The sequence below is a fragment of the Salmo trutta genome, chromosome 7 (assembly GCF_901001165.1).
Source record: "Salmo trutta chromosome 7, fSalTru1.1, whole genome shotgun sequence".
Lineage (NCBI taxonomy): Eukaryota > Metazoa > Chordata > Actinopteri > Salmoniformes > Salmonidae > Salmo > Salmo trutta.
The window spans coordinates 27,334,401-27,359,845 of record NC_042963.1 but is presented as its reverse complement, the minus strand read 5'-3'; the positions used below and the strand labels follow the sequence as shown (position 1 = coordinate 27,359,845).

Genomic DNA, 25,445 nt, shown 5'->3' with positions numbered 1-25,445 from the left:
ACACTTAAACAACACAATGTAACTCCAAGTCAATCACACTTCTGTCAAATCAAATTGTCCCATTAGGAAGCAACACTGATTGACAATAAATTTCTCATCCTGTTTTGCAAATGCAATAGACAACACAAATAGGCAATTAGCAAGACACCCCCAATAAAGGAGTGGTTCTGCAGGTGGGGACCACAGACCACTTCTCAGTTCCTATGCTTCCTGGCTGGTGTTTTGGTCACTTTTGAATGCTGGCGGTGCTTTCACTCTAGTGGTAGCATGAGACGGAGTCTACAACCCACACAAGTGGCTCAGGTAGTGCAGCTCATCCAGGATGGCACATCAATGCGAGCTGTGGCAAGAAGGTTTGCTGTGTCTGTCAGCGTAGTGTCCAGAGCATGGAGGCGCTACCAGGAGACAGGCCTGTACATCAGGAGACGTGGAGGAGGCCGTAGGAGGGCAACAACACAGCAGCAGGACCGCTACCTCCGCCTTTGTGCAAGGAGGAGCAGGAGGCGCACTGCCAGAGCCCTGCAAAATGACCTCCAGCAGGCCACAAATGTGCATGTGTTTGCTCAAACGGTCAGAAACAGACTCCATGAGGGTGGTATGAGGGCCCGACATCCACAGGTGGGGCTTGTGCTTACAGCCCAACACCGTGCAGGACGTTTGGCATTTGCCAGAGAACACCAAGATTGGCAAATTCGCCACTGGCGCCCTGTGCTACTGGCGCCCCACACTACTGAGCCTCATTTTGACTTGTTTTAAGGACATTACATCAAAGTTGGATCAGCCTGTAGTGTGATTTTCCACTTTAATTCTGAGTGTGACTCCAAATCCAGACCTCCATGGGTTGATAAATTGGATTTCCATTGATTATTTTTGTGTGATTTTGTTGTCAGCACATTCAACTATGTAAAGAAAAAAGTATTTAATAAGATTTTTTCTTTCATTCAGATCTAGGATGTGTTGTTTAAGTATTCCCTTTATTTTTTTGAGCAGTATATTTCAGTTAACATGGCCATGAAACTTTTATCCAAAAATGTATTGGTGGAGTATGTTTTACAATATTATCTACAAAGACAGATCTCTGGGTTTGCCGTATATACAGTGGCAAGAAAAAGTATGTGAACCCTTTGGAATTACCTGGATTTCTGCATAAATTGGTCATAAAATTAGATCTGATCTTCATCTAAGTCACAACAACAGACAAACACAGTCTGCTTAAACTAATAACACACAAGTTATTGTATTTTTCTTGTCTATATTGAATACATCATTTAAACATTCACAGTGTAGGTTGGAAAAAGTATGTGAGCCCCTAGGCTAATGACTTCTCCAAAAGCAAATTGGAGTCTGGGGTCAGCTAACCTGGAGTCCAATCAATGAGACGAGATTGGAGATGTTGTTTAAAGCTGCCCTGCCCTATAAAAAAACTCACAAAATTTGACTTTGCTATTCACAAGAAGCATTGCCTGATGTGAACCATGCCTTGAACAAAAGAGATCTCAGAAGACACAAGATTAAGAATTGTTGACATGCATAAAGCTGAAAAGGGTTACAAAAGTATCTCTAAAAGCCTTGATGTTCATCAGTCCACGGTAAAACAAATTGTCTATAAATGGAGAAAGTTCAGCACTGTTGCTACTCTCCCTAGGAGTGGCCGTCCTGCAAAGATGACTGCAAGAGCACAGCGCAGAATGCTCAACGAGGTTAAGAAGAATCCTAGAGTGTCAGCTAAAGACTTACAGAAATCTCTGGAACATGCTAACATCTCTGTTGACGAGTCTACGATAAGTAAAACACTAAACAAGAATGGCGTTCATGGGAGGACAACACGGAAGAAGCCACTGCTGTCCAAAAAAAACTGCTGCACATCTGAAGTTCGCAAAAGAGCATCTGGATGTTCCACAGCACTACTGGCAAAATATTCTGTGGACAGATGAAACTACAGTTGAGTTATTTGGAAGGAACACACAACACTATGTGTGGAAAGAACAAGGCACAGCACACCAACATCAAAATCTCATTCCAACTGTAAAGTATGGTGAAGGGAGCATCATGGTTTGGAGCTTCTTTGCTGCCTCAGGGCCTGGACAGCTTGCTATCATCGGCGGGAAAATTTATTCCCAAGTTTACCAATACATTTTGCAGGAGAATGCAAGGCTATCTGTCCGCCAATTGAAGCTCAACAGAAGTTGGGTGATGCAACAGGACAATGACCCAAAACACAGAAGTGCACATTTATATGCCTACATTTACGCAGGCCGGGTAGCGTATAGGCCTACTTCTATGCGTGCGCGTCCTTACCCAACATTGACAGGAGTGCTTCAAACAAAAGACATTGACTAAATTGACAAAACTCGTAAATGGAATGAAATAAACCAAACCTTGTTTCTCACAAGTGCAGCATAGATTGTGCACTCTGCAAGCAATGTGTCCACTCCGACAATGACAACAGGAAGACTGGAATAATATTGAATGAATTAACAGAAATTACCATAACCAAAGTAACAAACATTGTAGATTAGAAATTATATGAATTAATGGTAAATGTACTACTGGTGATGTATGTAATGGGGAATTGATATACACTAACAATCAAATGCAAACAAATCACACAAGTAAGTTATGAAACAATGAATGTGCACAAATTGGCGGGAGAGGCATTCTGGAGAGAGAAGTGCATTGTGCATCTGGGCGCATGGTCAATCCGACGTCTGCATTGGCCATGCAGCATTTACGGTGATATGGCCTCTGCAGAAGTCAGGGCATTCATACTTCTTGCACTTCACGGAGCAGTGCAGAGTTGTTGTCAAGGAAGTGAGTTTGTGTTCTACTGGGTGTACCGCCCCCACCTACTGTCAACCAATCATGTCAATGCGGAGATATACAGAGCCCTCTGCATTGTTACAAAAATTGGGAGGCTTATGGCGATATGGTACGTAGATCAATTTGGCCTCTGCAATTGCGTCACACCCTCCATATGGAGCCTCCAAACACATTTTTGGATCAAGCATAAATTGGTCTAGGCCTCCACAATGGACTAGTTCACTGCGATGGGCACATACATACAGTTTGGGGTCACTTAGAAATGTCCTTGTTTTTGAAGAAAATCTAATTGATCAGCAATACAGTATAGACATTTTTAATGTTGGAAATGGCACATTGTGTTAGCTAATCCAAGTTTATCATTTTAAAAGGCTAATTGATTATTAGAAAACCCTTTTGCAATTATATGTTAGCACAGCTGAAAACTGCGATGGGACAAGAGCGTAACTAGCAATAGGATATCAAGAAATTGGGGAGAAGACGGGTAAAAGTAAAAAAAAATGTAAATAGGTCATGTAAAAACCCTAACCGGTCCATGCATCAATACCGGTATATCGTAAAATATGGTATACCACCCAGCACTACTGCAATTCTAGTCTTTTTTTTTAAGCTACACTGAACAAAAATATAAACGCAATATCAAATGTTGGTCCCATGTTTCATGAGATGAAATAAAAGATCCCAGCCCGGTGGAGGAGTGAATTAACGGATTCTGGGCGTACTCCGCCCATGAAAGTAATCAGGCCCACTCTCCCTGCCGGTCCTGGCAATGACTCTTCAGGAACCTCCCCAGCTCCTGGTTCATCCCCTCCACCTGCCCATTACACTGAGGCCTATACCCGGAAGTGGGGCTGACAGTGACCCCAAGCTTTTCCACCAAGGCTCTTCATACCCGTAATGTGAATTGGGGGCCACGTTCGGAGACGATGTCCTCCGGCAGTCCATAATGTCAGTTATGGTTGAAACAGGATTTGGAAAATCTATCCACAACCACCAAAATGGTGGTGAAACCGTCAGAGGCAAGATTAGTGACAAATTCAATGCATAGATGAGCCCAGGGATACTGAGGTATGGGAAGAAGTGGCCATGCTGGAGCGTGCAGGAGGAGATTTGGTTTGAGCATACATGGAACAGGAGTTGACGTAACGAATAACATCCTGCGCCAAGGTAGGCCACCATTACTTCTCAGAGATGGATTGAGTAGTACGAGAAATACCTGGATGTCCAGCGACAACAGCTGTGTGTGCCCAGGTCAGCAGCCGATCCCTTATCCCCGTGGGAACGTAGATGCGCTCAGGAGGACAGGTAGTGGGTGCAGGCTCCCTCTCCAGAGCCTGGCGAATGTCAACATCTACGTCCCAGACCACAGGGGCTACAACTTGAGAGGTAGGGATTATGGGTGCACTCTGGACAGGATCCCCTCCCGAATCGTAGAGATGGGACATCGGCTTTGGTGTTCTTTGAGCCTGGGCGATAGGTCAGCGTGAAGTCAAATCTTGCAAATAATAGGCCCCACCTTGCTTGGCGCGGATTCAGCCTCCTCGCTGTCTGCATGTACAGGATAACGAATGAGTCCTTGGTGCCCTCCAGCCAGTGTCTCCACTCCTAATGCCAACTTCACCGCCGTAATTCCTCTTTGTAGGGGACAGCTTCTTAAAGTAATATGCACGGATACAATTTTTGTGGATTACCTTGTCATTGAGACAAAACTGCCTCCACGCCCACCTCTGAAGCATCCACCTCCACCACAAAGGATATTGTGGGATCTGGGTGTTTGAGCAATGGGGTGGAGGTGAAAGGTCCCTTAAGGATACTGAAGGCCTCATCAGATGCTGGACTCCACACCAACCTACGGGGACCCCCCTTGAGGAGAGCGGTGAGAGGAGCAGCGATGGAGCTGAAGTTCCTAATGAAACGGCGGTAGAAGTTGGCAAACCCCAAAAACCATTGTAACCCCTTTATGGTGGTTGGGACTGGCCATGACCTGACCGCATCTACCTTCTTGATGTCCATCTTCACTCCTTGCAGACTGATTTGGTAGCCTAGGAAGGAGACAGCCTCCTGATGAAACTGGCACTTCTCAGCCTTGACAAACAGTTGGTTAGCCAGGAGTATTCCAGGACTACTTGGACGTGAGTGATGTGATCCTCCAAGGTAGCCATGTAGACCAGGATGTCGTCCATATACACAACCACCTGGCGTCCAAGCATGTCCCAGAACACCTCGTTGACGAATGCCTGAAACACTGACGGAGCATTGGCTAAGCCAAATGGCATCACCAAGTACTCGTAGTGACCAGACATTGTGCTAAAAACTGTCTTCCATTCATCCCCCTCCCGGATGCAGATGAGATTGTATGCACTCCGCATGTCCAATTTGGTAAAGAACCGGGCCCTGCAGAGCTGTTCGATAGCTGCCGGCAGAGGGTAACGGTACTTGGTGGTGATCTCATTGAGTCCTCTGATAACCCTCCATCCTTCTTGACCACGAAGCAGAAGCCTGCAAACGCAGGAGAAGTGGACATGCAGATGAAACCTTGTTGGTGCACCTCATGGATGTACTCCTCCATGGCTTTTGTTTCAGCCACCGACAGAGGGTAGATGCGTCTGCGCTGGGGCAGACGCATCTTCTTTATTATGACACCCCATTCATGTCAATAGGTATAACACTAATTTGGTTTTCCATTGTGCAAAGACACTCACTATAAAAAAAGTATTAACACTCAACACAACAAAAAACCCTAGAGTATTTAAATTGTCATACATTTGACTAAATGACTCACTCAAAATGTACCAAGTATAGTATGTTATACGTATAAATATTATTTACACAAGAATATATATTTTTTTAAATAAAAAATGTGACCAGCGGTCGATATTCAGAAAGTATGTCAAAACTCACACAAAGTAGGTTATTTGATTGACAACGATTCTTACTTCTGTAACAACGTATAAATGCAAACAACTATTCAGAGACTATTTCAAAATGTAGATAACCTCTCTCAATAAGATTTAGTACAGACCAGGCCTGACACAAAATGTAGAAATAGTAGCTTATTTTGACAAAACTCCTGATACTTCAGTGAAGTATCAGATAGAGACAGATAAAGAGAAAACATACAAAACACAACAACTGTTCAGAGACAATTTTTTGTCACGTAAATGTTTGCATTTAGAATACAACATGTCATGAAGCTATCTCGAAGCACGGCCCCATCCTCCAAAGTGGCACAAAATGTAAAAATTGTACCTTGACAACAATTTAGTTAATGCAACAAGTATTAGATCGAGAAAGATTCAGAGAAAGATTCCAATGAAAAAATAGTGGGACTTGGGGCAGACACACTCCATGGATATGTAGGCTCCCCTCTCGATTGTGCTCTCCCTCTTCCTCTCTCCCCCACTCTCCTCTCCCTCCACTTCTCCCTTCTCTTCCTCCTCGCTCCACATTTCTATCCCTCCTATCAGCTCTAACTCCTCTTCCCCCCTGCCTTCTGCTGCTGAGCCCTGACTCTCCACATCAGCTCCCTCGCTTTCACTGAGAGAGAGAGAGAGAGAGAGAGAGAGAGAGAGAGAGAGAGAGAGAGAGAGAGAGAGAGAGAGAGAGAGAGAGAGAGAGAGAGAGAGAGAGAGAGAGAGAAAGCATGGCAACAAATAGGATACAATTGGTCAGGAACATCATCTCTCTCTCCCGCTCAGTCTCGGTCTTCATTACTCTCTTTTTCTCAACCACACACATACTGTCTGCCTAATAATCACCTCTGGTCTCTTATCATTCTTAAATGGAAGAGGTTTGGAACCACCAAGACTCTTCCTAGAATTGGCCGCCCCGGCAAACTGAGCAATCGGGGGAGAAGGGCCTTGGTCAGGGAGGTGACCAAGAACCTGATGGTCATTCTGTCAGAGCTCTAGAGTTCCTCTGTGGAGATGGGAGAACCATCCAAAAGGACAACTATCTCTGCAGCATTCCACCAGTCAGGTCTTTCTGGTAGAGTGGCCAGACGGATACCACTCCTCAGAAAAAAGGCACATGACAGCCCGCTTGGAGTCTAAAGGACCATGAGAAACCTGGCACCATCCCTATGGTGAAGCATGTTGGTGGCGGCATCCTGCTGTGGGGATGTTTTTCAGCGGCAGGGACTGGGAGATCCTTGATGAAAACCTGTCCAGAGCGCTCAGGACCTCAGACTGAGGCAAAGATTCACCTTCCAACAGGACAACCACCCTAAGCACACAGCCAAGACAACGCAGGAGTGGCTTTGGAACAAGTCTCTGAATGTCCTTGAGTGGCCCAGTCAAAGCCCAGACTTGAACCTCATCGAACATCTCTGGAGAGACCTGAAAATAGCTGTGCTGCAACACTCTCCATCCAACCTGACAGAGCTTGATAGGATCTTAGGTAAATGTGATATGTCACTTGTTTGTTTATAATAAATTAGCGAATTTTTCTCAAAACCTGTTCTTGCTTTTTCATTATGGGGTATTGTGTGTAGATAGATGAGGGGGGAAACAATGTAATCTATTTTACAATAAGGCTGTAACGTAACAAAATATGGAAAAAGTCAAGGGGTCTAAATACTTTCCAAATGCACTCTATGTCAGACTGATGGATAATCAGACAGGATAGAGTACATAAAATATATTCATGAATATGCTCATAGATGGGTCAGATTATAACCATAAAGACTATATAGGGTACACACACTTCAAGACCCATAGTCAGATTACTTTTTATAGATGGTAAGAAATCAAAGTACTGTATGCGCACAACAGTTTACAGATTCAACGCATCATAAACTATTGTTTATTTATTTAGGATGTTGAAAGTAGAAGATTACAAAGATGACACTATATGCAATTTAGCCAAACAGTTTTCAAATAATTCTTCATCTGTTTCGATGGGTATAGTTGGCTGGTTGTCTATGTAGGGAGGGAGTGAGACAAATAAAGGTTTTATTTAACCTTTATTTAACTAGGCATGTCACTTAAGAACAAATTCATCTTTACAATGATGGCCTACCCTGGACCAATTGTGCACCACCCTATGGGACTCCCAATCACAGCCGGAAGTGATTCAGCCTGGATTTGAACTAAGGACTGTAGTGACGCCTCTATGCACTGAGATGCAGTGCCTCAAACCGCTGCACCGCTCAGGAGCCCAATCAAGTGACAGCATTGCGAGCGAAGCACAATGTTGCCTCCAACTCTGTTTTTTTTGCCTGACAGACTAACTACAGAGTTCGCCAATGTTAGCTGATTAGTTAAGAAGCTGGGACAGTTTCCAAATGAATTGCATCAGTAGAAAGAGGACAAAACAAGCAACTTGTTAGCTGGTTATGTAAACAAATATCACTGCAACTCAATATCATATCTCCACTGTGCGGGCATCAACCCTAACACAACAGCTAAACTGTCAAATAATAGGAAAACAAGGCAATGTATAACCTATCTGTACCTAGCAAACATGACAAACCATGATTTAAACACAAATTACTCTAATCTCCATTTCGGTAGCTATTTAGCTGGTTGTCTGTATGGCTAGCTAGTGAAAGTGACAGATGAGGTTTATGCTTTGCAAGAGCAAGCTTAAATGTATTGCCATACACTACTTTTCCGGCCTGACAGATTAGCTAGCTTGCTAGCTATAGCAAGCAGTTTGGAACATTTCCATATGAATTACATCGGTAAACACAAGACAAAACAACCAACAACTGACTATATACAGCTAAACACTGCAACAATTTCCATGAGACAGAGAGCAATTATTTGAGCTCCTGCTCCACGGCTGATGTGCTCGCCTGTACCAACCAAGTGATCATGGGGTGGCAGGTACCCTAGTGGTTAGAGCGTTGGACTAGTAACCGGAAGGTTGCAAGATCGAATCGTCGAGCTGACAAGGTCAAAATCTGTCGTTCTGCCCCTGAACAAGGCAGTTAACCCACTGTTCCTATGCCGTCATTGAAAATAAGAATTTGTTCTTAACTGACTTGCCTAGTTAAATAAATAAAAATAAAATCATGACAATATGAGCGATATACACAAAACATATATCTGCTGTTTATTTATTTCACTCACCTCGACATCATCGCTTTCAAAGTGCAAGGACGGGTCCGAATCTGTACCACTAACGAGTGAAAGTTGTGGCCGATTCAGCGACGTCACTTTGTGTAATGAAGTGTTAATTTATTTATTATTTAGTCAAATGACAGCATACCCTGTTTCCAGGTTTCCAGGTTCCACGCGAATATGACAACAGGTTGTTATCAAGTAAATTTTGCGATGTTGACACAGATATTATTGTTAGAAAAACAAGGCTGTTTATGGCCGCTATAGTCATTTAAAGAAAGACCGTTGACGGCCACTATAGGTTCTAAAGGGTGAAACAGCATGATCATTACACAGGTGCACCTTGTGCTGTGGACAATAAAATGTCACTCTAAAATGTGCAGTTTTGTCACACAACACAAAGCCACAGATATCTCACGTTTTTAGCGAGCGTTCAATTAGCATGTTGACTGCAGGAATGTCCACCAGAGCTGTTGCCAGATAATTGAATGTACATTTCTCTACCATACGCCGCCTCTAACGTCGTTTTAGAGAATTTGGCAGTATGTAAAACCGGCCTCACAACCGCAGATCACGAGTAACCATGCCAGCCCAGGACCTCCACATCTGGCTTTTTCACCTGCGGGATCATCTGAGACCAGCCACCCAGACAGCTGATGAAACTGGGTTTGCACAAACTGTCAAAAACAATCTCAGGGGAGCTCATCTGCGTGCTCGCCGTCCTCACCAGGGTCTTGACCTGACTGTAGTTCAGCGTCGTAACTGACTTCAGTGGGGAAAATGGTCACCTTCGATGGCCACTGGCACCCTGGAGAAGTGTGCTCTTCACGGGTGAATCTCAGTTTCAGCTGTACTGAGCAGATGGCGTTGTGTGGGCGAGCGTTTCGCTGATTTCAACATTGTGAACAGAGTGTCCCATGGTGGCAGTGGGGTTAGGGTATGGGCAGGCGAAAGCTACAGACAACAAGCACAATTGCATTTTATCAGCATACATGTCACCCATTGAGCATGTTTGGGATGCTCTGGGTCGACGTGTACGTCAGCGTGTTTCAGTTCTCGCCAATATCCAGCAACTTCACACGGCCATTGAAGAGGAATGGGCCATAATCAACAGCCTGATAAACTCTATGCGAAGGAGATTTGTAGCGCTGCATGAGGCAAATAGTGGTCACTCCAGATACTGACTGGTTTTCTGACCCACGCCCCTACCTTTTAGTTTAAGGTATCTGTGACCAGCAGATGCATATCTGTATTCCCAGTCATGAAATCCATAGATTAGGGCCTAATGTATTTATTTAAATTGACTGATTTCCTTATATGAAATGTAACTCAGTAAAATCTTTGAAATTGTGGCATGTTGCATTTATATTTATGTTCAGTGTAGTTTCCTGCAATTCTACACATTTTGTCATTGGGGCTGAGACAAAAATGTGCAGATTGAAAGCTAATTTCCTGCAATTCTACACATTTTGCCATGGTTTATGCCATGTTCCTATGCTATCTGAGTGACTCAAACGTTATAACAAAATCAAAGGGGGAATTTTAGATTGGCCTTTCTAGGGAGTTTTTCCTAGGGAGTTTTTCCTAGCCACCGTGCTTCTTTCACATGCATTGCTTGCTGTTTGGGGTTTTAGGCTGGGTTTCTGTACAGCACTTTGAGATATCAGCTGATGTACAAAGGGCTATATAAATAAATTTGAAAAGAGCCTAACCAGCCTAACCAGCTCTGCTGGCAACAATTTCATTACGCCTTTTTGCAGACGTTTACTGACACCGGCCTTATTCAACGGGTGTTGTACACACGTCACATAACGTTAGCTAGTTAAACAACAATGAACAAATTGCCAACACTGCCTAAGTGCAACACTGCCTAACATTAGGCTCTAACTTTAAAAGCAAACGGCTCTGGGAAACAAATAATAACGTCAGCTAGGGAGCCAGCCAGCTAACGTTAGCTAGCTAGCTAACAGTACACTTTAGCTTGAAATGAAACCACTTTATGTCAAAATTAGAAACGTGTAATATATGAAAATGTAGCTAGCTAATGCTAGACTATCTTACCTGTATACATCAACATGCATCATGGACGTATCTCCCTGTCAGGAATGCCATACCACAGTTGCCCTTAGTTTGAAGATGTATTCCGGAGACAGCTGTTTTCTCCATCTCTTTAGCTATCATACTCTAATTCCATTGATTTCAAAACTTGATCCTCCAAAAAATGGAGAGCAACACTTATGCAGCTGCACTACACAATACAATTTTTTTAAAGCCGTGTTCAACAGGATTCACAACACAGACAGACAAGCTCAAATAGACAGATGACTTCAATACGGTAGACCAATCTTCTCTCGGCATGTCCAGCCCACTCATTATCTCAGACAATCATGGCTGGTGGGAAGGTTGCTAACTTTTTCTGTGGCTTAACCAACAAGGCTCCCTCCTCTCTACATTTTCCTCCTCTGTTTCTGCTGCTAAAAACACTTTCTACCACTCTAACTTCCAAGCATCTGCCTCTAACCCTAGGAAGCTCTTTGCCACCTTCTCCTCCCTCCCGAATCCTCCTCCCCCTCCCCCCCTCCTCCCTCTCTGCGGATGACTTCGTCAACCATTTTGAAAAGAAGGTTGACGACATCCGATCCTCGTTTGTTAAGTCAAACGACACCGCTGGTCCTGCTCACATTGCCCTACCCTATGCTTTGACCTCTTTCTCCCCTCTCTCTCCAGATGAAATCTTGCGTCTTGTGATGGCCGGCTGCACAACAACCTGCCCGCTTGACCCTATCCCCTCCTCTCTTCTCCAGACCATTTCCGGAGACCTTCTCCCTTACCTCACCTCGCTCATCAACTCATCCTTGACCGCTGGCTACGTCCCTTCCGTCTTCAAGAGAGCGAGAGTTGCACCCCTTCTCAAAAAACCTACACTCGATCCCTCCGATGTCAACAACTACAGACCAGTATCCCTTCTTTCTTTTCTCTCCAAAACTCTTGAACGTGCCGTCCTTGGCCAGCTCTCCTGCTATCTCTCTCAGAATGACCTTCTCGATCCAAATCAGACAGGTTTCAAGGCTGTTCATTCAACTAAGACTGCTCTTCTCTGTGTCACGGAGGCTCTCCGCACTGCTAAAGCTAACTCTCTCTCCTCTGCTCTCATCCTTCTAGACCTATCTGCTTCCTTTGATACTGTGAACCATCAGATCCTCCTCTCCACCCTCTCCGAGTTCGGTATCTCCGGCGCGGCTCACTCTTGGATTGCGTCCTACCTGACAGGTCGCTCCTACCAGGTGGCGTGGCGAGAATCCGTCTACGTGCCACGTGCTCTCACCACTGATGTCCCCCAGGGCTCAGTTCTAGGCCCTCTCCTATTCTCACTATACACCAAGTCACTTGGCTCTGTCATATCCTCACATGGTCTCTCCTATCATTGCTACGCAGACGACACACAATGAATCTTCTCCTTTCCCCCTTCTGATAACCAGGTGGCGAATCGCATCTCTGTATGTCTGGCAGACATATCAGTGTGGATGACGGATCACCACCTCAAGCTGAACCTCGGCAAGACGGAGCTGCTCTTCCTCCCAGGGAAGGACTGCCCTTTCCATGATCTCGCCATCACGGTGGACAACTCCATTGTGTCCTCCTCCCAGAGTGCTAAGAGCCTCGGCGTGACCCTGGACAACACCCTGTTGTTCTCCGCTAACATCAAGGCGGTGACCCGATCCTGTAGGTTCATGCTATACAACATTCGCAGAGTACGACCCTGCCTTACACAGGAAGCGGCGCAGGTCCTAATCCAGGCACTTGTCATCTCCCGTCTGGATTACTGCAACTCCCTGTTGGCAGGGCTCCCTGCCTGTGCCATTAAACCCCTACAACTCATCCAGAACGCCACAGCCCGTCTGGTGTTCAACCTTCCCAAGTTCTCTCACGTCACCCCGCTCCTCCGCACACTCCACTGGCTTCCAGTTGAAGCGCGCATCTGCTACAAGACCATGGTGCTTGCCTACGGAGCTGTGAGGGGAACGGCACCTCCGTACATTCAGGCTCTGATCAGGCCCTACACCCAAACAAGGGCACTGCGTTCATCCACCTCTGGCCTGCTGGCCCCCCTACCGCTGCGGAAGCACAGTTCCCGCTCAGCCCAGTCAAAACTGTTCGCTGCTCTGGCACCCCAATGGTGGAACAAGCTCCCTCACGACGCCAGGACAGCGGAGTCAATCACCACCTTCCGTAGACACCTGAAACCCCACCTCTTTAAGGAATACCTGGGATAGGATATAGTAATCATTCTAACCCCCCCCCAAAAAAAATATATATAGATGTACTATTGTAAAGTGGTTGTTCCACTGGATATCATAAGGTGAATGCACCAATTTGTAAGTCGCTCTGGATAAGAGCGTCTGCTAAATGATGTAAATGTAAATGTAAATGTGATTGTGGAGGCCAGGCCATCTGATGCAGCACTCCATCACTCTCTTTCTTGTTCAAATAGCCCTTACACAGACTGGAGGTGTGTTGGGTCATTGTCCTGTTGAAAAACAAATGATAGTCCTACTAAGCGCAAACCAGATGGGATGGGTGTATTGCTGCAGAATGCTGTGGTAGCCATCCTGGTTAAGTGTGCATTTGAATTCTAAATAAATTACAGACAGTGTCACCAGCAAAGCACCCCCACACATCAAACCTCCTCCTCCATGCTTCACGGTGGGAAACACACATGTGAAGATCATCCACTCACCTACTCTGCGTCTCACAAAGACACGGCGGATGAAACCAAAAATCTCACATTTGGACTCATCAGACCAAAGGACAGATTTCCACTGGTCTAATGCCCATTGCTCGTGTTTCTTGGCACAAGCAAGTCTCTTCTTATTATTGGTGTCCTTTAGTAGTGGTTTCTTTGCAGTAATTCGACCATGAAGGCCTGATTCTCGCAGTCTCCTCTGAACAGTTGATCTTGCGATGTGTCTGTTACTTGAACTCTGTGAAGCATTTATTTGGGCTGCAATTTCTGAGGCTGGTAACTCTAATGAACTGATCCTCTACAGCAGAGGTAACTCTGTGTCTTCCTTTCCTGTGGCGGTCCTCATGACAGCCAGTTTCATCATAGTGCTTGATGGTTTTTGCGACTGCACTTGAAGAATCGTTCAAAGGATTTTTTTTGGTTACTACATGATTCCATATGTGTTATTTCATAGTTTAGATGTCTTCACTATTATTCTACAATGTAGCAAATAATAAAAAATAAATTACAACCCTGGAATGAGTAGGTGTGTCCAAATGTTGACTGGTACTGTGTTCATTTTTTATTTTTCATTATTATTATTTTTTTATTCAAGCTTTATTTAACTAGGCAAGTCAGTTAAGAACAAATTCTTACTTACAATGACGGCCTACCGGCGAAACAGTGGGTTAACTGCCTTGTTCAGGGGAAGAACGACAGATTTTTACCTTGTCAGCTCAGTTCATCTCCCAGGACAAAGTGGCTAGTAAAAGCAAGCTATCTTAATGGCCATTAATGTTAAATGTATGTTTCGGTATGCCCCCAAACTAGTATAGTTGGTTCACAGTTGGTTTCGATATTTTAACCTGCGTGTCATGATCGCCTCTGGTGTGGATGGACAAAATCATCATGCGCGCATTGGCGGTGTAGTCAGCTTATGAAGGACACATTTCTTGGTACCTATGTCAGCCAGCAACGACGCAGTTGTGTTTCCATTCAGCTGTGTTTCACCAGCCACTTTCCCTTCCCCCAGATGGGTTCCCGTGATCACATGACTGTGCTACTGGAAACTGGGGGAAAGGTCGTCGAGCTGCAGCGCTCGAATTCTAGGCAAACGAGCAACGAATAACTCGCAACATTATAGCCATCATACTCTGTGATAATAGGCTACATTGTTTATTATTATACACGGGCGAACATGTAATAAGCCACGATAATAAAGTAAATAGTATTATGTGACTGAATAATTGAATAACTGCATAAAAACGGGATCCATTCAAATGTCATCGCAATCTTGTATGTTTAAACTAAAACGAAAGAAAAAATACATTCTCATCATGTGCTATACGTTTCTTCTTTTACTCATTCACCCACATAATACACATTTGTATCTTAAAATATCTTACATGTGAAATATTATTGGATATGTTTCTCTGGGGTTGAATTACAGGCCACTTGTTGTAAAATGGGGTCAGCTTTTCCCTATGATTGGAATAGGCTATAATTCAGTGTTTCAGAGTCAACCTAAATTCGCTTTAGTCAATGTAAGAGGTATGAAGCTAGATAATCTAATGCAGTGCCTAATGATTGATCAATGATGCCTGATTAGGTTATGGCTTAATTGCCTTGCGTAAGGCCCTCAAAGGACACACCTGTACTGTACTCTCTCTGACCTTCCTCTGCTCTATTTGGAGGTTACATGTGTACCGAGGGCAGATGTCCCCTTTGACATTGTAGCGACGTTTACACAATAGCCTTGCAGCTAAAAATGTAAACAAACTTGGGGAATAATAAAGTATTTGCCAATGAGACTGATAGAGAATGAATGACCTCTTATTTGGACTCCTGCCCAATAGCAGTGTTATGATCCCAACAACAGTTAAGCGATTCATTGATAGGATACCTGCTGGTTTTGTGGTGAAACAAGATTGTGTCCTCTTGCTGTCAAAATACCATGACATGAATGGTAGACCTACTGTATTTACATCCAAATAGTGTATTTTCAACACAGATGGCTTACATTGGAGAGATAGTCAAACAAATATATATTTATTTGTTTAACCTTTCTAGGGAGTCATGACGAGACAGTGGTCTCTTTCGCAGATGATCCCTGCGTGAACACATCCACAAACAACATTGTTTTATACAAGTGTCATATATGGTAGTTATGACACAGGAGTAAGTGCAAACAAAGGTCAAAATACTAGATCTAAGTATTTAATTTAAACTTGGTTTATAAACACTTCAGTTGCATAAACACTTCTGTCTCATTGCGAATTTAGGTCTATAGGCGATTGTCTTCTTTACAAACATATCATAGTAGTAAAATATTTCTGTATGACCACTTCACCACGCTGAAAGACTGAACACAAAATGTAACGTCAGAGATTCCCCTTACCGGGGTCGTCACCAGTTACCACAGCCACAAAGTCGTAATTATGGCTAAACCCCGCCTATTTCTACAATTTATCTTAACCACTGCTAAAGTTATGCCTAACCCTAACCTTACATTACATTACGACCAAAATGCATTTTTTTGTGTTTTAACGACATAGCCAATTTTTACTTTATTGTTTGACTGCAGCCACACTTCGAAAACTGTTTTAATCGAACAAAACAAAATACACTCAAACAAAGTGTGATTTTACTCACCAGCCCTTTCTCCAAACGTGTATATTCGTAACGCAAAAATGTAAAAGAGGACTTTCTTTGAACGTGTCCAAGGTTGTGAGGCTTGGTTCGACCTCCCTCAGCGTTGACAGTTGCAAGGCGCCGTATGAATGGAGAGTGAGGACTTGCAGAGACCGCCCAGTTTGAAACGTCACATTAGCTCTTCTTTTCCTTCTTCTTGGGAGAGGCTATACGGACACAATTGATGGGAAGTTCGGCTCTTTTTACTGACTCGGATCTTTTCGACTCGTTCAGTCAAAGAACGAATGTTTCGATTCATTTCGTTCATTTGAGTCAGTAATGTCCAGAACACGCAGGATCCCTTATCAGCGAACGATTAACTGAAAACTCGAAAGAGTCATGATTCTACAAGCATTTCGTTCACGTCGTTCACCTTAAAGTGCTTATTGGAGCTGTCATTTGTGACTGAGACATATGTGTGCTTTAAACAATGTACATTTGTTGATTGCTAGGCATTAAAGCCACAGACATGCTGGTTTGAATTCAGGCTGCATCACAACCGGCCTTGATTGGGACTCCCATAGGGTGGCGCACAATTGGCCCAGCGTTGTCTGGGTTTGGCCCGGTGTAGGCCATCATTGTAAATAATAATTTGTTCTTAACTGACTTACCTAGTTAAATAAAGGTTAAATAAAAAATAAAAACATTTAAAAGGCAAGCGATTGCTACTTTGAAGAATCTCAAATATATTTGGATTTGTTTAACACTTCTTTGGTTAAGACATGATTCCATATATGTTATTTCATAGTTTTGATGTCTTCACTATTATTCTACAATGTAGAAAATAGTAAAAATGAAGAAAAACCCTGGAATGAGTAGGTGTGTCCAAACTTTTGACTGGTGCTGTTTATAAAATTATTCACATATTTTTTTGAAACTATATTTTTCTTTATTATTTTTGCTTAACCCTACCACCCCTCCCCTAATTGGAGTGAACTAATGGACAACAACACTTAGGCTTCTACTTCCAGCTTATACATACTATAAATATTTGACGGACACAGTATATTTTACAATAGTTATCCTTTGTTTCTTTCCTCCTTCAGCTACCTTCATCAACTCCCATCTATCTCTGAACACCATCCAGTTTTTATTTCTATATGCCTTATGTTTTTCAACTGTGCTGTGATGTTTCACAACAGTTCTGAACCTTTCTATTCGCATAGCTTCTACAGATTGTATATTAAAGATAAACATTTTTGTTAAGAGTATTACTATATTATTGATCAATTGACTATGACTATTCAAATCACCCTGCAGTGCTATTTTCAGAATTACCTCCAGGTAAATGTTGCAATTGTTTAGATGTTCCTGAACCTACGACCAAAAACAAGCTACATATGGGCAATACCAAAACAAATGATCCAACGATTTTGTCTCTTCACAGCAAAATCTGCAGAGCTGGGAAGGTTGTATCCCCCATATATATAACATTCTATTGGTACCAAGAACGTTGTATAATAATTTAAATTGAAGAACTCAAACTTTTGAATCTGGCGTCATTTTATGTATCAGTTCATAAACCATGTGCCATGGAATCGGTACATCGAAAATCTCTTTCCAAATATTTTGCTATCTATTTGGCACAGCTGTAATTTTCTGGTCCTTACATGAAACTGGTATACTTTTCTATTCACCACAATTTTCTTTAATTCAGGGCCGACAGACAAGTTCCTTACTTCTCCCCCTTCCACTTTCATCTTCTATTTTTGTGATAATGCTGCAATTAGTTGGTTGTCATTTTGGGTAGAGCAGACTTTTCCATATATTTTTGTTAGCTGCATGTGTGACATAACTGCACCAGACCTATTTATTAAAGTATTTACAAAGATGGTACCGTTTTATTTTTTATTTTTTTTAAATCAATTAGTATATTTGAGTTTAACCATAATATTTGTTGTAATATTTGTTCGGTCTTTTCTTGTGGATTAAACTGAAATTTCAACCAACTTTCTATGGCTTGTTTTTAAAAAAAAATATATATTTTGGATAACCGAAATAACTGAAAATGAGAGGTTGTAATCTGAATAAAGGGAAAAAAGCCATTATTGACCATGGGGTGAAACATTCTTACTAATCTGCTAGAGAACCAGCTCAGATTTAAATTAACTTTTGTATGACTGAAGCCGTTAGTAAGATGTCTAATGCTTTAATATTGAATATTTCTGCCCTCCGAATTCATATTCATTATATAAATACAGTGAGGGAAAAAAATATTTGATTCCCTGCTGATTTTGTACGTTTGCCCACTGACAAAGAAATGATCAGTCTATAATTTTAATGGTAGGTTTATTTGAACAGTGAGAGACAGAATAACAACAAAACAATCCAGAAAAATGCATGTCAAAAATGTTATAAATTGATTTGCATTTTAATGAGGGAAATAAGTATTTGACCCCCTCTCAATCAGAAAGATTTCTGGCTCCCAGGTGTCTTTTATACAGGTAACGAGCTGAGATTAGGAGCACACTCTTAAAGGGAGTAAGCGTCAGACCTCCAGTGAGAATCCTTGGCCCAGTATATCCTACGCCTGCTCCACGCACGGTACCCCACATTCCCCAGCACAGCCCAGTTCGTACTGTGCCGGCGCTCCGCCCTTGCCGGGCTAGCGTCAGCATCGACCCAGGACGGGTTGTGCTAGCCGCAAGCACCAGACCTCCAGTAAGCCTCCATGGCCCAGTACGTCCGGTGCCGGCTCCGCACACTCGTCCCGCAGTGCGCCCTCCGCTCCTCAGCCCGGAGCCTCCAGCGACGCTCCTCAGCCCGGAGCCTCCGGCGACGCTCCTCAGCCCGGAGCCTCCGGCGACGCTCCTCAGCCCGGAGCCTCCGGCTACGCTCCTCAGCCCGGAGCCTCCGGCTACGCTCATCAGTCTGGAGCCTCCGGCGACGTTCATCAGTCCGGAGCCTCCGGTGACGCTTCTCAGCCCGGAGCCTCCGGCGACGCTCCTCAGCCCGGAGCCTCCGGCTACGCTCATCAGTCCGGAGCCTCCGGCGACGCTCATCAGTCCGGAGCCTCTGGTGACGCTTCTCAGCCCGGAGCCTCCGGCGACGCTCATCAGTCCGGAGCCTCCGGCGACGCTCCTCAGCCCGGAGCCTCCGGCGACGCTCATCAGCCCGGAGCCTCCGGCGACGCTCCTCAGCCCGGAGCCTCCGGCGACGCTCCTCAGCCCGGAGCCTCCGGCGACGCTCCTCAGCCCGGAGCCTCCGGCGAAGCTCTTGAGCCCGGAGCCTCCGGCGACGCTCCCCAGTCCGGGGCCTCCGGCGACACCTCCCAGTCCGGAGCCTCCGGCGATGCCTCCCAGTCCGGAGCCTCCGGCGACGCCTCTCAGTCCGGAGCCTTCAGCGGTGGTCTGCAACTCAAAGCCTTCAGCGGTGGTCTGCAGCCCAGAGCCTTCAGCGGTGGTCTGCAACCCAGAGCCTTCAGCGGTGGTTTGCAACCCAGAGCCTTCAGCGGTGGTCTGCAACCCAGAGCCTTCAGCGGTGGTCTGCAACCCAGAGCCTTCAGCGGTGGTCTGCAACCCAGAGCCTTCAGCGGTGGTCGGCAGCGCAGAGCCTTCAGCGGTGGTCTGCAACCCAGAGCCTTCAGCGGTGGTCGGCAGCGCAGAACCTCTGGTAATGACCCACAGGTCTGGGTTCCAGAAGCAGAGGGATCTGCAGGCAGAACGGGGGCTACGTCCGGAGCCGGAGCCACCTCCGGAGCTGGAGGATTGGTGGAAGTTCTGGGTGTAGCACAGGAGCCGTCATTGACGGTGGCCACCATCCCTTCCCTCCCTTTATGTTTAGGGTTGTTTTTGTGGGTTTTGGTGTGGAGTGCAGTTGGGGTCTGCACCTTCGGGGGGGGGGGGTACTGTCACGTCCTGACCAGGTAAAGAGGTCATTTGCCATAGTAAAATGGTCAGGGCGTGGCAGGGGGTTGTTTTGTGTGGGTTTTTTGTTACTATGTGGGAGTGTTCTAGTTTTCTATTTCTATGTGTTGTTTTTCCATGTTTGGCCGGGTATGGTTTCCAATCAGAGGCAGGTGTCTTTCGTTGTCTCTGATTGGAAGCCATACTTAGGCAGCCTGTTTTCCTTTGGGGTTTGTGGGTAGTTGTTTCCGTTTAGTCTTGTGTACCTGACGGGACTGTTATCGGTCGTTTGTTGTTTTTTGTTGCTCATTCATTAAAGAAAAAGAATGAGCACTTTACACGCTGCGCCTTGGTCTCCTTTCAACGACCCCTGTGACATATACATGCCCGTCTGAAGTTTGCCAATGAACATCTGAATGATTCAGAGGACAACTGGGTGAAAGTGTTGTGGTCAGATGAGACCAAAATGGAGCTCTTTGGCCTCAACTCAACTCGCCGTGTTTGGAGGAGGAGGAATGCTGCCTATGACCCCAAGAAAACCATCCCCACCGTCAAACATGGAGGTGGAAACATTATGCTTTGGGGGTGTTTTTCTGCTAAGGGGACAGGACAACTTCACCGCATCAAAGGGACAATGGACGGGGCCATGTACCGTCAAATCTTGGTTGAGAACCTCCTTCCCTCAGCCAGGGCATTGAAAATGGGTCGTGGATAGCTATTCCAGCATGACAATGACCCAAAACACACGGCCAAGGCAACAAAGGAGTGGCTCAAGGAGAAGCACATGAAGGTCCTGGAGTGGCCTAGCCGGTCTTAAGACCTTAAGCCCATAGAAAATCTGTGGATGGATCTGAAGGTTCGAGTTGCCAAACGTCAGCCTCGAAACCTTAATGATTTGGAGAAGATCTGTAAAGAGGAGTGGGACAAAATCCCTCCTGAGACGTGTGCAAACCTGGTGGCTAACAAGAAATGTCTGACCTCTGATTGCCAACAAGGGTTTTGCCACCAAGTACTAAGTCATGTTTTGCAGAGGGGTCAAATACTTATTTCCCTCATTAAAATGCAAATCTATTTATAACATTTTTGACATGCGTTTTTCTGGATTTTTTTCTTGTTATTCTGTCTCTCACTGTTCAAATAAACCTACCATTAAAATTACAGTCTGATCATTTCTTTGTCAGTGGGCAAACGTACAAAATCAGCAGGGGATCAAATACTTTTTTCCCTCACTGTAGGCCTGTTTAATTTGGCTTGCCATTCCAAATAAAATTGAATATTTTTTGCTCATATAATTTTTAAAACATGTTGCTATGTGTAGGCAAGGTCTATGACTAAAGAGTAAATCAAGGTGATTTCTTCACAAATAGACAGGTCTTTTCTTTTCCATGATTGTCACGTATACTCTTTATCCGGCCCCTAGGTCACCAGGCTGCTCCAAGACAGTCTTGAAGAAGACACGACAAAACCTATTCCCCCTCAGGAGGCTGAAAGTATTTGGCATGAGTCCACAGATCCTCAAAAGGTTCTACAGCTACACCATCAAAAGCATCCTGACTGGTTGCATCACTGCCTGGTATGGCAAACAGAGGGTGGTGCGTACGGTCTAGTACATCACTGGGTGTAACGTTTGTCGTCGGATAAAGCGGACCAAGACGCAGCGGGGAAATGTGCACTCATCTTCTTTTTTATTTAGTTGGCAAAGAAGGTGAACCAAAAATAAACACGTACACAAAAAGAAACAACGACGAATAACAGAAACAATCTCCCACAAAACACAAACAAAACACATACCTATATATAGGACTCTCAATCAGAGGCAACTAAAAACACCTGCCTCCAATTGAGAGTCCAACACCCAATTACCTAGACATAGAAATACTAAACTAGAGAGAACATAGAAATACAAAAAACATAGAACATAACCCAAAACCCGGAAATAATAAATCAAACACCCTTCTAAACAAACCACCACCCCGAACCACATAAAACAAATACCCCCTGCCACGTCCTGACCAAACTACAATACAAATAACCCCTATTACTGGTCAGGAAGTGACACTGGGGCCAAGCTTCCAGCCATCCAGGACCTCTATACCAGGCGGTGTCAGAGGAAGATCCTAAAAATTGTCAAAGACTCCAGCCACCCTAGTCATAGAAATTCTCTCTGCTTCGCATGGCAAGCGGTACTGAGGTCCAAGAGGCTTCTAAACAGCTTCCAAGCCATAAGACTACTGAACATCAAATCAAATGGCTACACAGACTATTTGCATTGACACCCCCCCCCCCCTATTTTACACCGCTGCTACTCTCTGTTGTTATCATCTGTGCATAGTCACTTTAATAACTCTGCCCACATGTACATATTATCTCAATTACCTCGACTAACCGGTGCCCCCGCACATTGACTCTGTACCGGTACCCCCTGTTTATAGCCTCGCTGTTGATATTTTACTACTGCTCTTAATTATTTGTTACTTTTATTTGAATTTTTTGTGTGTATTTTTCTTAAGCTGCATTTTTGGTTAAGGGCTTGTAAGTAAGCATTTCACTCTAAGGTCTACACCTGTTGTATTTGGCGCATGTGACAAATATGTTTTGACTTGATTTGAATCTCTGGTGGAGGCATTGCATCTGATGCAGGGAGGGATGTCTCATGGGTGTGCGAGAGCTCTTCCGATGACCCTGACTCTGACAGTGATACAGAGATGATCCAGTGCAAAATAATGTGTTTGGGCACGTCCACTTCAAACCCTGTTGGTCCAGATCAGGCCTCCGCGTCAGCTGATTTTCCAGGTAGGCCTTGTCTCTTTTTCAGCTTTTTTGCCTAGGCCTAGAGATCCTCAATTGTTGGTCTGACTTACAGCAATCTTGTTTACAAGAAAAGCGTTTACCAATGGCCTACAAGCCATATAGGCCTACGCCTAACTTAGATGAATAAAATAAAAACTGCAGCAGAATACAATAATATTGTAATTATTTTCATTTATATTAATAGCCAAATGTTGTTATTATTATTATTATTATTATTATTATGAGAATATTATTACTATCATCGTTGCTTTCCTGTCACTGCTATTACTGTCTACAATTAGCCTATTGCTTGCATTAGACTATTATAGGCTTACAATGGTTGTAGGCCTAATTGTTTTTATTATTAGGCTATTATTATTAGCTTAATCATGTTGGCCTGTATCGTGTATGCAAGCCAATTAAGATGTTTTGCAATATCGCTATTGTTGTGTATGAACGGAAGATTAGCCTTGCTTCACATTGTATTTCATAAAATGAAATAAACTATTTTGGCTATTATCATTTCAACAGTGCCGAATCCACAACCATTGCCATCCCCACAGCGCCCACACCGCCAACACCTGTAGGCCTACCAGGTAGGCAATTTGTGGGTTGTTGTCTTTGTATTTCAGTGTCATGTCTTTTATTATTATTCTATGTTAGTGTAACAGTTTAGCTTCTGTCCCTCTCCTCACCCCAACCTGGGCTTGAACCAGGAACCCTCTGCACACATCAACAACAGTCACCCACGAAGCATCGTTACCCATCGCGCCACAAAAGCCCCGGCTCTTGCAGAGCAAGGGGAACAACTACTTCAGGTCTCAGAGCGAGTGACGTCACCGATTGAAATGCTATTAGCGCGCACCACCCCTAACTAGCTAGTCATTTCACGTCGGTTACATTAGCATACTTGGTTGTCTGGTGATTTTTTTTTACAAATAGGCTAACATGATATATATTTGTATAGATCCTGTTCTGCCAAATCCACCGCCACCTGAGAGACAGTAATTGGGGAAGGCTTATCGTTACGCACACTTATCACCATCATTACGCGAATCAACGCTTCATCGGACTCACCTGGACTCCATCACGTTATTAATTACCTCCCCTATATCTGTTACTTCCTCAGTTTACTTCCCAAGTCAGCATTAATGTTGTTATGTGTTCCTTGTCCAGTTGCTGTTTGTGTTTTGTTCCCTGTCTGTTTATTCATTCAATTTTAAATCCCTGTACTTGCTTCTCATCTCCCAGCATCTGTCCTTACAGAACACTGACTCAACAATTTGAAGCATCAGGGAGTTTTTCATTTTTGTTGGTGATGTATGGTCTGGGTGCAGCTGCCAAAGCAACCGGGGATGCCTCAGCTGACTCGAGAGGCTAACAAGCCCCGGTTGGCTTGGCAGGCTCCCCACGCCATACCTCAGCCGGCTCGTCAGGCTCCCACGCCTCAGCCGGCTCGTTGGGCTCCCACTCGTCGGGCTCCCCGCACCTCAGCCGGCTTGTCAGGCTCTCGAATGATTTATTCCAGAGTACGTTCATCTCTAGGAGACAGAACGTGTCTCCTTCCTGAGCGGTATGACGGCTGCGTGGTCCCATGGTGTTTATACTTGCGTACTATTGTTTGTACAGATGAACGTGGTACCTTCAGGCGTTTGGAAATTGCTCCCAAGGATGTCCCAGACTTGTCGAGATTTGCAATTTTTTTTCTGAGGTCTTGGCTGATTTCTTTTGATTTTCCCATGATGTCAAGTAAAGAGGCACTGAGTTTGAAGGTAATCCTTGAAATACATCCACAGGTACACTTCCAATTGACTCAAATGATGTCAATTAGCCTATCTGAAGCTTCTAAATCCATGACATAATTTTCGGGAATTTTCCAAGCTGTTTAAAGGCACCGTCAACTTAGTGTATGTAAACTTCTGACCCACTGGAATTGTGATACAGTGAAATATAAGTGAAATAATCTGTCAGTAAACAATTGTTGCAATAATTACTTGTGTCTTGCACAAAGTAGATGTCCTAACCGACTTGCCAAAACTATAGTTTGTTAACAAGAAATTTGTGGAGTGGTTGAAAAACAAGTTTTAATGACTCCAACCTAAGTGTATGTAAACTTCCGACTTCAACTGTATATGCTTCAACTAGCAAAAGAGTTCTGAGCACACCACATGGCTGGGAAAGTTGTGCCCAAGGTCCACGTCTGCAGTATCCCAAGGATACATGACCAGAGTAGAAGCGGAGGCAGTGCCAAGTGCGCAAGCATCGAAAACATAACAAAACACACAAGACTTGCAACACTTGCCAGAAAGTTGTGTGTGGAAAATGTACAAGGAAGATAGTGATTACTTATGTTAACTGTGAGTAGACTATAGAAACTAAACGACATAAGCCAGGGCGTATTGCATGCACAAGGTTTGGCCAATAATTAGCCATCCAGTTCAAATGTGTATGAACCCAACATATATTTAAAAAAAAAGAATGTTAATTTTGTTCTACTGACTTGTTTTGCTA

At 44.2% G+C, this 25,445-nt stretch overlaps 1 protein-coding gene across 1 annotated transcript in view; it reads right to left on the bottom strand.

Moving 5' to 3' along the window:
• Nucleotides 1-16,392, bottom strand: part of cpt1ab (carnitine palmitoyltransferase 1Ab (liver)) — a 71,729-nt gene extending 55,337 nt beyond the window's left edge. The window contains exon 1 of the mRNA XM_029758488.1: nucleotides 16,261-16,392. The gene's annotated coding sequence lies outside the window, so the exon portion shown is untranslated. The remainder of the gene's footprint in view (nucleotides 1-16,260) is intronic.
• Nucleotides 16,393-25,445: the final 9,053 nt, after the last annotated feature.